The 13,500-nt window shown below is 47.4% G+C and overlaps 1 protein-coding gene across 1 annotated transcript in view; it reads left to right on the top strand.

Moving 5' to 3' along the window:
- Positions 1-2,665: 2,665 nt before the first annotated feature.
- Positions 2,666-13,500, top strand: part of PITX3 (paired like homeodomain 3) — a 34,013-nt gene continuing 23,178 nt past the window's right edge. The window contains exon 1 of the mRNA XM_014605053.3: positions 2,666-2,935. The gene's annotated coding sequence lies outside the window, so the exon portion shown is untranslated. The remainder of the gene's footprint in view (positions 2,936-13,500) is intronic.

Below are 13,500 nucleotides of genomic sequence, written 5' to 3'. Positions count from 1 at the left end.
AAAGCTCTTCTGTTAAAGTGGCTTGTTTGGAGCCAGTCTGAAACTGCTACAAGGTATTTTCAAATCAGTGGCAAAGGACACACCATGAAACATTCCAGAGAAACTCCTATGAGACCCAGTCCTGAACTTACTTAGAGTTTGGACCAATTCAGGTCTGAGGATCATCTCATCCAACGGTTCTCAAAATGATGGTCTACAAAGCACTTACCAGTGGTCTATCAAGCTGTGATGCTGGTTCCTAGTTCTAGCTACTAAATTTAAATAGCCAAAATACCATTGTTCCTTTAGTTTTGGGTTTTTTTTTTTCATTTGTTACTGTGTTTTCTGCAGGGGCACAATTCCATTACAAAAAAGGAAGTGACTGGTTGTCCTGTGGACAGTTCCTCTTTTTTACTATCTCCAGTGCCAGTGTGGTCTACACATTTTAAAAAGTGCAGAAGTGGTGCAAGCACTTACTTTTCATACCTTTAAGAAATGTTTGGAGGCTTATCTTCCTGGAGTGATTTGAGCCCAGCTGACTTCCTGTCCCTTGGGCAGGGGGCTGGAGCTGATGATCTCGCGAGGTCCCTTCCAGCCCTAATGTCTATGAAATCTATGTCTATGTATGAGTCCCCAGTCTAGCTCATCTCCATGCACCAAGCAGAATACCTCCCCCAAGGGAGAAGATGTATAGTTCATTAATTATCCCAAATGTGGGCACACCAAAGGTGTCTCTTACCTATGAATTTCCCTCTGTTACCTCAAACCTTATGTCTGAAATTGAGTTTTCCCATGAGATGTAGTAACAAAGTATCACAGATACAGTGGCAGTGCTACTGTTCTTCTCAAAATTGGGGCTGGTATATGTAAAGATAAGTTGGTATTTGAGAAGAAAAAGTGTGATTCAGTGTATTGCCATTCCTGTCGGTTCTTGTTTTGAATTCTGCAAAGGGCAAAAAATTGAACCGAGGGCTCAGGTTTACATTAACAACACATGCTTCCAATGATAAAGTCAATTTGATGATAATTTCCTGGGTTGCCCACTATCATGTGTGGGATACACCTGTTTGTGCATGGTATTGAATTTAAAATCTAAGTCCTTTTAGCACACCTGCTCTTGGCATATTCATATTCCAATAGATATCCATATGTCACATTATACATTTAACAGACTCTCTAAATACAACTCATAAATCACACAATGTTAAATTCATTCCTATTCTCACAATACTACTTCCTAATCTCTAAAACATATCAGTGAGAGAGCTTGAGGGTGACCTTTGCCTTCATAAATCTCAGGAAAGGTTGACATAGAAGTGACCTCAAGGAAATCTGAATGGAAAAATAAGTATTTGACCCATCTAGGCCCACAGATACCTTCCAGTGATAAACCCTACCAGGCAATACACTCCAGACTGGAACATAACAAAAACACTGCTCTGTACCACTTACCCACATGCTTGATTCTATGCATTTGAGTTAGTGGGACTACTGCTATGACAAAAGTTACACACTGATATGCAAACATTTGCAGGATTGGGGCCTAACAGTGCACTTCTGGACAGGAAATGGAGAGCAATACAGTACCACACTCGAGTAAGGGTCTGATTGTGCAACACTAAAGTGAATGGAAGCTTGACCACAGAGTTTAGCAGGAGAAGAATTTGTTCCTAAAGCAACAGAGGGTATTAGGTTGGCAGATGTACATGACTAAACTAGACTATATCCTATATACTGGAATAACTGGCTCTGGCCTTGGAAACGTGACATGTATTAACAGAAGTACAGTATTATTGTACTATTAACCTCCAGTTTGGCAATCAAAAACATGCCACCTGTACAACCAACAGATTGCTCACTGTCACTTGCTTTCCCCAGCAGCTATGCCTTGTGTCCCTGTCTGAAAGATGGAAATAAAAATACTCAACACAGGTGCTAGGGTAGATGAACTCTCTGTCACTAGATCTCAAAGCTCTTTATAAACTATCATTGAAGTGAATGCCTAAGGGGGAAAGGAGAGAGACAAAGGCAGAGGCAAAGATCAAAGTGTAAATGATAATCTAGAAACTAGATTGGTAGGGCACCATGCTAGTAGGATCTCACTATGATGAGGGCACTTGTCAACTGAAGTGAGACTTGTGTTAGGTTGTGCAGCATGGAATCCGTCCTGGCTTCCCAAGGTACCCATAAAGCTGCACACACTGCAGTATCTCACCTGCTGAATCATCAGAGTACCCCAAAGGCCCAAGAAGGAGAATGGCTTGTTTAGCAGAGGGGCCTGCTGACCAACAGGGCCTTATCACTGCTAAGGCCCTGGGGGTGGAATGGAAAGGCACCATCTGCACTGGGGCACCGGCTGGTAGGAGGAAGCAGAGTGGGGGAGAGGTGCAGCTTCCCATGTGCTAGGCTGCCTGGCTGGAGGCGGGCACCAGCCCAGCTCTGGGCGGCCTAACACCGCCCCGAACGCCTCCGAGAGCTGAAGCTTGAGCAGCTGTAATAGGCGGAGAGAAAAGGAGAGGGGCAGGGGTTTGACCACCCTAACAGGCAAGTGCATGGGGAGGGCCTCGGGATGCAAATCGGCCGGGCGAAGAGCGGGCCCTGTGCCGGCGGGGCGGCGCCGAGGGGCTCACAGCTGGAGCGGGGTGGGGCCAGCCCTGGGACGCGCAGCTGGGCAGAGGGCGGGCTGAGTGTGCGGAGCCGGGGAGCAGCTGGCTGGGGGCGCCGGCTGCCTTCCATAAAGTGAATGGCCGCAGTGAATAGGAGTCAGTCGGCGGGGATCGGCCTCCTGCTCCCTCTCCATGTGGCGCAGGCGAGCAGAGAGGCACAGAGCGGCCGGGGAACCAGGGGGACTTACTTTGTGACGGGAGCCCAGGAGCCCGGGCGCAGGTGTGGGGGCAGACGTCTCTCCCGCGCCCAGGATTAAGGCCGCCCGGCAGAGCCGGCATCAAGACCCGCTGTAAGTGCTCGCCTCGCGCCGCCGGCTCCTTCCCCTCGCGCCCTCCCGCACGTCCACAAGGGGCCAGAGGCTGCCGGGCCGGGCAAGCGGGGCCGCCGCCGTGAGGCAGAGCTCGGCCGCTCCCTCCGGGGCCCCGGGCGGGCTCGGTGCAGCGCGGGCGGGCGGGCTTGGGGCTGCGGTGAGGCCTTCCCCGGGGGCCCGAGCGCCCTTTCGCCCCGGGCCGGCCGAACGGCGGCTCCTGCGGCGGCCCGCCCGGGGGGAGCTGCCGTCCAGCACCCGCGTCGGCTCCGCGCGCGGCCCGGGGGGCGAATGAAAGCGCCCCGGGATCAAAGGTAGCTGGCTGCGGCTCCGGCTGCCGGGCTAGCCCCCGTCGACGGCAGGGAGACCGCCCGGTCCTGGAGCCGGAGCCGGTGCGGGGTGTCCGTGCCGCTGGAAGAGCAGCCGGGCCGAACCGCGCTCCGCGGCTCCCGGGCGTCAGCGACAGGCCCCGGCAGCCGCCGCCGCCCTGCGCCCGAGCCCGCGGACTGCCCCGCCGCTCTCCACCCGGCCCGGGCTACCGGCACAGCGGCGCGGAGAGCTGCCCTGGCTGGGGACGCCGCTGCACGCCCCGCGCCCGGCCTCGCGGGTACGGGCAGCCCCGGCCCCGCTGACGGAGCCTGCGGGCGGTGCTGGGCCGGACCCTGCCCCCGGGGTCTCGGGCTCCCCCGGCAGCTCCGACCCGGCCCGGGGGATGGACGCGGAGCCGGGCCCGGGAGGGGCTGCCCCCGCTCCGGGCAGAGCTCCCCTCCCGTCCGCGTCCCATCTCAGCTTCGGGCAGCTGCTACAGCGCCCGCCTCGCGCGCCCTCCGCACCCCGTGGGCCGGGCCGGGCCCCGCACAGTACCGTACCGCACCGCACCTCGCCAGGCGGACGGGCCCGATCCGCGCTCGGAGCTGGCGGGGAGGGAAAGCCGAGGGGGCGCGGGTCGGAAACGAAATCGGCCCCGCCGCGCACCGGCCGCCGCCAGCCGGCCCGGCCCTGCCCTGCCCCGAGCCCTGGACGGCGCATCGCGGGGCACGGCAGGGGCTGCCGCTTCGCTGCCCGCTCGGGGCGAGCGCCAGGCAGCCTCGCCGTCCTGCCCCGGAGCAGCCGCCCGACCAACGCCGCGCGGCCCGCGCCACCCTCCGCGCTGCGGTCCTCGCTGCGCCCCGCTCCGCTCAGGGACAGCCCCTGCTCCCCCGAGGAGCGCGGAGCCGAGAGCAACTGCGGGTTGCAGAAGGGCGAGTCGCGGCTCGCGGCCACGCAGGGTCTTCCCGCCACGGCCGCCTATACAAGCTGCCCCCCTGCACCTAACCACGTTAGGAGCGGGTAGGACTTGAGACCCGGAGCAGTTCGTACGAACAGGGGGTAAAAATGATGCAGTAAGGCAAAGCCCCGTTAATCCCCGTTCTAGTCCTCCCTAAACTACCGCGCGCGTCTCAGCCACTTGACTAGGAAACGAGTGCAGCCACGCCGGAGTCTAAAGCCATTGACTTTATGCCTTTAGCAGATTCACGTGACACGTGTGGCCAGGCTGGGTAAGCCCCGACGGTGGCTTTTTATGTGTGTGTAATGGGGGGAAAGACTCTCAGACGGGTCTGTAGGGTCTTATCGATTTAGCTCAAGCTGATCTATCTGCGAAACTGTTGTCTATGCCTAGCTGCAACCAGGCTCCGCCGGACCTCGGGGGGAGCCAGCGACTCTTACTAACCCGAGTCCTAACTCATCGGATCCTTGAGCTGGGGCAGCCCTAAGCTCGAAGCGCGTTGCTCCCCTCAAGACTGAGAAAATCGGACTGTTTCAGTAATTGTCAAAGTCCCTGCCCCAGGCTCCAGGAGGAAGCTGTTTGAATGAAGCCAGAGCCTTTAAGTGTAAATGCAAGAAGAACAAGGAGGGAGGGTGGCATCAGGGAAAGTTATCCCCACATAGTCCTGTCAGTCCTCTAAAGAGGGAATTCAGCCTCCATACCCCATTGATCTCTAGATCTTTCTACATTTAAATGCCTTAAGGGGTAGGGGACTATTTAATAATTTAAAGTTTTGTAAGAGCATTTTGGTGGGTTGGACACGTGTGTAGTGGGAACAGAAGAGAAGTTCAGAGGCCGTGGCACCCATCAGACAGCAGCAGCATTTGGACACTACGACCTGGGGGGTTGATTTCTACTAGATACTGCATGATCAGTTCCCAACATTCCTCAAAAAGCATCTCTTTCACACAGAAATCCAACAGGAAAGTTTTAACCAGGGTGGCTTTCTCCTGCCACCCACACTCCCTCCTGAGGCTGGGCTGAAGACCATAAAATTGCTACAGCCTAGTCTCCACAAGACCTCATTTACAGGCCTCTACCAGAATTGGTTTTTTGGGGAGTTTTTTTGTTGTTTGTTTTGTTTTTTAATCTTGGGGCACTGATTTCGAACAAGTGCCTTTTCATCTGTCAAAAATAATTGCAAAAAATCTCCTTTACTACTACTACATATTGCACTTATATAGGACTCAGTTCATGTAGCGGGTTTATACATTTAAAAATGCTGAATACATTTCAGCTAGATCAATTGCTATTCCCAGCATAAAATCAACAAAGAGGGAAGATAAAAGAAACTTCTGTTTTGCTAAAGGATGCTGAAGAATATGAGAGAGGGGTGAGCCTGTGTTCAAAGACTGCCTAGGAGAGAGGGAAAAAAAATAGGAAGCTTCTCCTAGAGGAAGATGGAGTCCCAAGACTCCAAGAGGGTTAACCTTGACTTCATTTTTGATGCTGAAAAATTGGTCCTTAAATGGCTGTTCAAGACATATATTGGCAGCAAAAAAGGGAGGCAACATCTGCTGCAGCTGTGAAACCCCAGCTACTGCCCCTGCATTGTGCACTGCCCCTTCGGGGCACAGAACTGGCCCATGACACCTTTGGAGATCAATAATGTTAGTTACTTGGGGCCTGCTTCAAAAGGGTGCCAGGTACCTTTCCCAGGTAGCGGTTTCTGCAGGAGCAGAGGGTGCTTAGCTCTCCACAGGACCAAGCCCTTGAGCTGGGCTCAGTGTAGAGAAAAGGTAGAGAACATGTCTGGCAAACCATTGCATCTTTTCCCTCATTCAGCTCTCCTGTGCCCTGTTTACAAACTGGAGTAGAAGTTAATGCCGAGGCTATTTAGGGACACTCCCCTGTCAACAGGGTGCTCAAATTAGTTGTTTTTCAAGCTGACTGTAAGAGAGGATTCCTGATGACACCAGCTTGGTGCTGGTTTCCCCTCTTCCTCTCTGTGCTCCCCCTCCCCCAGTACCCTTGCCTTCCCTCCCATTTCACCTCTGAATATTAATGCATCTGGCAGATTGGATAATAATGTGACTGGGAATTGAATGAAGCTGGTTATTAGCTGCTGGACTTCTTGGTGCATTTAAGGGAGCCTGTGAACTGTCACAGGAGGATCAACAGCATTCGGGCCAAGATGAGGCCTGAGTTATGGGGTAGCAACTATCCGCTCTAGAGAAGGTGTTGCCTGATATCCGTTTGACCTAAGGGAAATCCTTCTGCAAGGGGATAATATAATGTACCCAGAACAAGTTCCTGTTATATCTTCATATATAGAGCTGTCATTCTACAGTATGTATAGCAATTAAATATTTAAAAGTTGCCTTTCAGTGAGGAAATAAGAGATTCGTTTTTCGGAGCTAATCAGAACTGATCCCGTTGTTAGGCTGTGCACAGAATCCCTGTGTTTGGGGAAGTCTCCCCTTCATTCTTACCTCACCAAGTGTTTGCTGCTTGCATTTCATTTTCCTGCAAATTCCCTGTGCTTCAGTGGAAGAGTAAGAATTTTGCCACTAGTATTAACGGGAATAGGTTTTGTCTTGGACACATTCATTATAACTTGCACTTAAATGCTTCTCTCCCAATCATAGTATTTAGCTTTTTGTCAGCTTTTCAACATTAAGTCTCAGGATGCTTTCCCAAGGAGGACAGCAGCAGCATCTCCACCTGGCAGATGGAAAAATAGAGCCACAGAGAGATGAAGTGGCTTGCCCAACCGATCAATGGCAGAACCTGAAACAGGACCCAAGCTTTCTCGAGCCTCAATTCAGTGCTCTATTCGCTATCTCCAAGTGCTCTGCAGACAATTAAGTTTCACAGCCCATCTCTGAGGTAGACAAGTATATTACCCTTTTCTTGAGGGTGGAGAAAAGTCAGAGATATGGAGGTCAACATTTTCATAAGCAGCCATTTTCTGTAGCCAGGTTTAGACCTCTTGGGCCTGATATATTCCTGTGTTGCTGAACACTCTGCATTTCCCATTGACCTTGGCTGTGTTGGGGGGTACTCAGTATGTAAGACAATTAGGCTTTGTCTGGTCTCAAACTTGACTCCCCAGATCAGTAGCAGAGACTTTCTGAATGAAAGAAACACAAGCTTAAAGCGTGCATCTGTCTGAAAATGTTTACCTAATCCTTTGATCCCAAAAACTGATAGAGGTGTTTCTCCCATCCAGGTTGTTTAACTTCATGTATTCAGTACTGTAGAACGCTTTGTGGACAGAGTGCGTTTTATACCTTCCCTGCAAGACCCTGATCCAACAAACTACTCCATGCAAGCAGACCCTCACATAAATGAGTCTTCACATAAACACAAGTATTTGCTTGCAGCACTGGGGCTACGGTCAGTCTGTTTCTCCAATTTGCGTGGACTTAGAGCAAGGAGGCTGATATTTAAAAATAGGGATGAGCAAGTCTAAAAACAAACACATTTCCTGGGAGCTAGCATGTAGCCTACAACTGTTTTTTGTTTTTGTTTTTTTTTTTTATTTTCTCCCCAATCACATTTCCAACTGAATGTGCCGCCTGTTTATGGCTATGCTTCAGCTACTCCTTCCGTCTCGGGTAATGGTGCCCTTTATACAGTAATAATTGTATTTTTAAGGAATCCTGATATATGGAAATAAAATAAAGTGATTCAACCACAAATGGAGATTACCTGCCTTTTGTGGCTACAGAAAATATCAATTTAATTTTATATTTTAAAACACAATTATTTATCCATCTTTCTAAAATAATGTTGAGATTAGAACATTTTAAAAATCCTTTTTATTTTGTCTTTTTTTTTTTCCAATTTCTGAGTTCAGAAAACGGGGGGAGGGGGAAACAAACGCACATTACTTTTTTTTTTTTTTTGTGTCATCTGTTTTATTTGTGATGCTGCTAAATTTGAGCCTTGGTTACTACAAGGAAAGATTTCTTTTGCTAATTGTTTAATTTTTTGAGGGAGGGTTAATTCTTGAAATGTTTCTGTATGGATTTGATGCTGGCTCTGAAGTCGTATCAAAATGGTAGTTTTAGAAAAGTGAAGTATTGGATCAAATCTTAAATGCAATTTCGGGTTTAAGTTAAATTCACAGTACTGCATCATACCCCTGATTGGAGTATAGAATCCACGCTAAAACAGAAGAAAATTTCACATACACAGTACAGGACTGCACCTTTGTGTCACGTTTAAACGGATACTGTGATTTAATTTTTTGTTGGCAGGTTTATAGACTTGAAAAGCCCTCAGACTCTGATTTAGAGCTCTTCAGTGTATTGGCTCAGATGTGTGTTAACACTAGAACAAACTAGGATTATGCACCCAAGCAAGTGAATGCAGGGTACAAATCCTTAGGAATCTCTACTCTGTGCCACTAAGTTGCATGTTACGTTTAATGGCAGGCAATTACGCTGTCCTGATTTTGATGAGGCCAAAGAATTTCTCACTGCAAAGATTTCAGTCCAAGAAGCAGGAGAAATCACTAAATATTTTGAAGTGTGTGATCTAACCAGACCTGTCTCCTTGCCAATTTATTTAAGACTTCACGAGCCTCTTTCCTGACCTCCTTTTCTTTTTCACTGGGATTGTTTTAGTGACAAATTATATGATGAACTATGGAGCTGAATCTGCATTTCTTGTTCATCCAAAAATCTTCACCAGTTTACTTCCACTGCGTGATGCAACGGAAACTAGACCCAAGAGGGACAACAGCAAAAAATATTCGTGCTGCATTTTGAAGTGTACCGTGTGTGCGTGCGTACCAGAACTTTAGGGCACTGGTTTTATGATTATTTCTGGTGTTAAGTTTACTACCAAATTTGTGAATAGAAAGCTGTCTATTTTTGGTACTAAAAAAATATTTTTAAAGAAATCAAACATTTAGGAAAGATTCACCCTAAACTCCCTCTTCAACCTATGGACTAAAGGATTGAGCTCTATTAGCATATTTTGCATTGGCAGGAAATCTCAGTACATTTTAAGTCTCCCCTTTCTCCTGTGCAGTTTATAAATGTGCCTGAAGGTTTTTTTATGATGGGAACAAACTATGTACTATGTCAGCCAACCAATGGGCTCCATTCTGTAAGCCCTGGGTGTGCTGATCTCCATTGGAAGTCAGCAGGACTGCTGTTCACAGAGGACTTGAAGGATCTGGCCCAACATCAGCTCCTCCCTATTACAAACAATAATCCCCCCCTTGGCCCCTTCAGACAATGCCTGGGTAAACAGACTGACCTTCAGGGCATGTTGCAAGGTCCATAAATGCCAACTCTGTCAGACTGAGAAGTGGGGGAAGCAAGTTCTAGCATCAATCACAGAGACGCCCTACCCCCAGCCATTCAAATCTAGGGACTGTCAGCTGGCGTATATTCCGTCTCCTTTTCCTCCGTACACTATGGTCTGAGATCATCTGCTTGTTTTACTCTTAGACGATCTGTAAAATGCAAAGGCTTTATTTCTAAAGGGGGGGGGATGATTTTTATTTTTTTTTTTTAATCCTAAATTCTCTTTAAAAAAATCCTCAAGAACGCTTGCTGCCAGACAACTGACATAACCCTCTCCATCATTGTGGGTTTGCATTTTAAGGCAATACATCTCCTACAAAGGAAACCAACCTCTTTCGGAATCTTGATTTAACCATTGAAGCCACTCTTTGGCGAAAGGAGTACACGAGGGAATCAAAATTCCAGTGGTGTTTTTCCTTTTTCTCTCTTCTGAACACTGCAAGCAGGACCGTTCCACAGGTTTGTTTTTTTGTGGTTTGGGGTGTTTTTTGGTTTGGTTTGGTTTTGGGGGGGGGGGGGGGGGGGGGGCAGGTTATAACATCCACCCCAACCAACCAAGCTTCTTTCAGGCTGCTCTTGCCTTTGCCAAGTTTCTTCACAGAACAAATGTTTACCATCAAGTCAAACTTCTCCAGAAAAGATTTATAACAGAAATGCTGACAGTCTGTAAACTATAGCAGCTCTATAGCAGTCACTACACCAAGGCTAGAGATATGGAAAGTGCATTACAGACAAATGACATGGCTGATTCTTTCTGACCTTCTCTGCTGTGCATCACTCTTGATTAGGGCTATCTCAAGCTTGTTTACTAATCATAAGGATTCTTTAAGTCTTTGGTAATGTCTGAGTCATATACTGCCCTTCATTTTGCATACAAAACTTGCTGACATCAGCAGAGATTGCACAGCTATAACTAGGGCAATATATATCCTACCTCAAGGTGCGCCTCCACAGAACCTTAATTTGCAGGTATTAACCAGATCAATATAAATATCTTTTACAGTGACTACCATTACATTGATATAGAGCTGGAGCCATTCAGTTATTTCAGTATTAAATTCAAACTTCTTTGCAGAATAGTAATATTAGAATAACAGCATCCTTGTTTAGTCCAGGCCTGTGTCTCTGGAGCCAGTGTGTGGCCCTAAATCTTGGTTCCTTGAGTGGAAGATACAGTTTGTGTCATTCAAGTGAAAACAGGATGCTGGCTCTCTATTCCATGCATGGTTCTGTCTGCAATCTTCCTGTTTGGCTCCACCTCTACAAGGGGGTCACAGTTCCTTGCACATTTTAGCTTCCTCCTTGGTGATTCTTCTATGTAGATACAGCCTTGGGTCCTGAACTTGCATGAGTGTTTTTTTCCAAATCAATATGGAAGAGCTATAGGCTTAGATGAACCATAGGGATACAGAGGTCAGTATGATCTGCACATACAGATCAAACACTGAATCTCTCCATACTCTGAAGTCATTTTAAGTCTCAAGATTTTATCTTGAGAATCATCTTTCCCCCCCTCCCAAACTGAAAGTGACTAAGCCCCTCTAGTTTCCCCATTGTACCCATTCCTTATCCCAGGTTGACCTCTGTGGCACTTTGCCACTGGAGGTGTATGGATACATGATATCAGCAAAGCACTTCCACCATGGACACAACTTCTGCTGGTAGAACAGCACTTTTGCTGGTGCACCTGAACCCAGCTTTTCACCTGCCTTGCTAAGCAAAACGAATTGTATCAGGGAAAACCCATAAAACTACAGCTACCCTATGGTTTGGTGGGATGGCTAAGTCAGTGAGAGGTTTCATCCTTGATGGAGATGGCTGTATTGGCAAATACCTGTACCATAGATAAGGGCCAAAGTATCCAAGTATCGAACAGGAAAAGTATTTTGAATGTAGCAAGACTTATTTTAAGAATCTATAAAGCCTGTTTATAATATAACAACATTTAGGGTAGAAGAGAAGCAGGGGGCTCAAGTTTCTATTGGCTGTTTCATATGGATTTCCTTCCATATTGTAATGAACTCTGCATTTCCTGCTTTTGTTGAATTCAGTGCGTGTTAAAATATGTAAAGCCAAATTAACAGCAGCATGAAAGAGCCTAAAGATGGCACTTTACCTTGAGATATCTATCGTGTCCCATACTAGGGCTGTCTCCTCAGGCCTATGTGGTTCAAAGATTCTTTTATACCCAATACACTTAGCAGTGGATCTGGGATGGTCAGTCCCCTGGAACACCTGACACATCAGTTTGGGAGGAAGATAGTGTGGATGATCTCTTATGCATGAGCCGTTATTACATCACAGTTCATCCCTAGGGGCATAAGAGACACAAAGTGCACCACAGTTCTTCACCCTGGACACAGAACTGTCAATCCTTGTGATATTTCCTATGCAGCCATTAAAATCTACCATAGTGTAGCATTAACCTGTTGTTTACCTTGAACAGAGATATCAAGTTTAGACCTTCTCCCCAAATATATGCTTGTTCTGAAGGGTAAGAAGTAAGATTACCTCCTGTCAGCCTAACGATGAAATATCCAGTGACACCAGACATTTCCCTAGTACTTGTTTAAGAACCTGAAAGTCCTTAAGTGACTTTAGCCTTAGTGTCCTGCCAAATAGATCAGGATCATTAACATTATTTTAGAGATGAGAAATGGAGGCTCAGAACAGTTAAGTCATTTACAGAAATCATAAACCAAGACAGTGGCAGGTTCATATCTCCTGACCCCTCTGGTGTAATGATCACTTTCAGACAACTTTGAGTAGGACATTATAAACAGAATGCAAACTCATTTCTGGACATGCCTTTTCTGTCCTTCTAGCTCTTGAAGGTGCAAGTTTCCTTTGCCAGGGCCCACCGGGTTCCAGTTTAGATGGTGTTTTATGTTCCCAGTGTCAACTCAAAGTGGTGGGGAAATACCTCTGCAAGTGTGAGGAAATTGGCTAGCACTATAACCAGGCAGTTTTTAAACAACAGCCACTGTCACAGAGGGGTTTTGCAGCCCTTACTGAGGACAAGGGGGAAAAAAACAACTATGTTTTAAAAAGAGCTGTCAAAAAAACCAAACACCCAATGGCCACCAAAAACATCATATTGCCAATGGAGAAGCTCAGAAGCTAGTGCCAAATTGCAGCTGGGAATGCAAGAACTAAATCAAGGAAGAGGGTTTATTATAAACTGTGACTCAGCCTCAACTCTGGGGTGGTGATCCATTTAACAGCATGCGCCTGCACATGCTGCTCATCCAGCCCAGTGCTGTGCAGAACCTTATATCTTTGGAGGAAGGTATATTACTCTCCCGTCCTGTAATGGACTTGTACTCTGGGTAACTGGTTTACTGCTGCTGTTTATCTTGCAGTGATTAATGGTCTCTCTTAGTTCCTGTTGCAATTCCATTAAGATTAGAAACTTAGGGAAGTTAAACTGAGACGTTTTGCAGCAGACAACCCTAGGTCTCTTCTTATTTGTATTCCTATATTTTGGAGAAAATGGAGATCAGGATAGGGGCTTATGTCCCTGCCTTTTATTTTCAGTTGGCATGCAACTATAAGAGACTCTAGTATGAAAAGTGCATATTTGCATGAGCTCACATGCAAGACTTTCCTGTTCATGTGTGTTTCTAAGCTGTAGCCAGAGACATTTTAAATCCAGACCTACAGTGCTCTGAACGGTAAAGTCCCAGTCTGAGAATTTGGCTAACTAGCCACTCCTCCTGGAGAAGACTGACAGGAACCTTGGTCCCCCTGTACAGCCCCAGCCTACTCCCCCCCCCCCAACACACACACTTTAACCTGCCAGAGGTGGCAGAGAGAGTGCTATTTTGCCTTAGACCAGGCCCCTCTCTCAGGGACCAAAGTGAAGAGAAACACATTGTCCTCATGAAACTGTGCAATTAAATAAAACCCCAGAATGTTTATCTCTGCTAAAAATAAGCCTGCCCACAGGAGAGAGGTGAATGTGAGTGCAAGGGGGA

Source organism: Alligator mississippiensis, chromosome 6 (assembly GCF_030867095.1).
Source record: "Alligator mississippiensis isolate rAllMis1 chromosome 6, rAllMis1, whole genome shotgun sequence".
Lineage (NCBI taxonomy): Eukaryota > Metazoa > Chordata > Crocodylia > Alligatoridae > Alligator > Alligator mississippiensis.
Note: the sequence above shows the minus strand (reverse complement) of the source record. Positions and strands in the feature narration are given on the sequence as shown.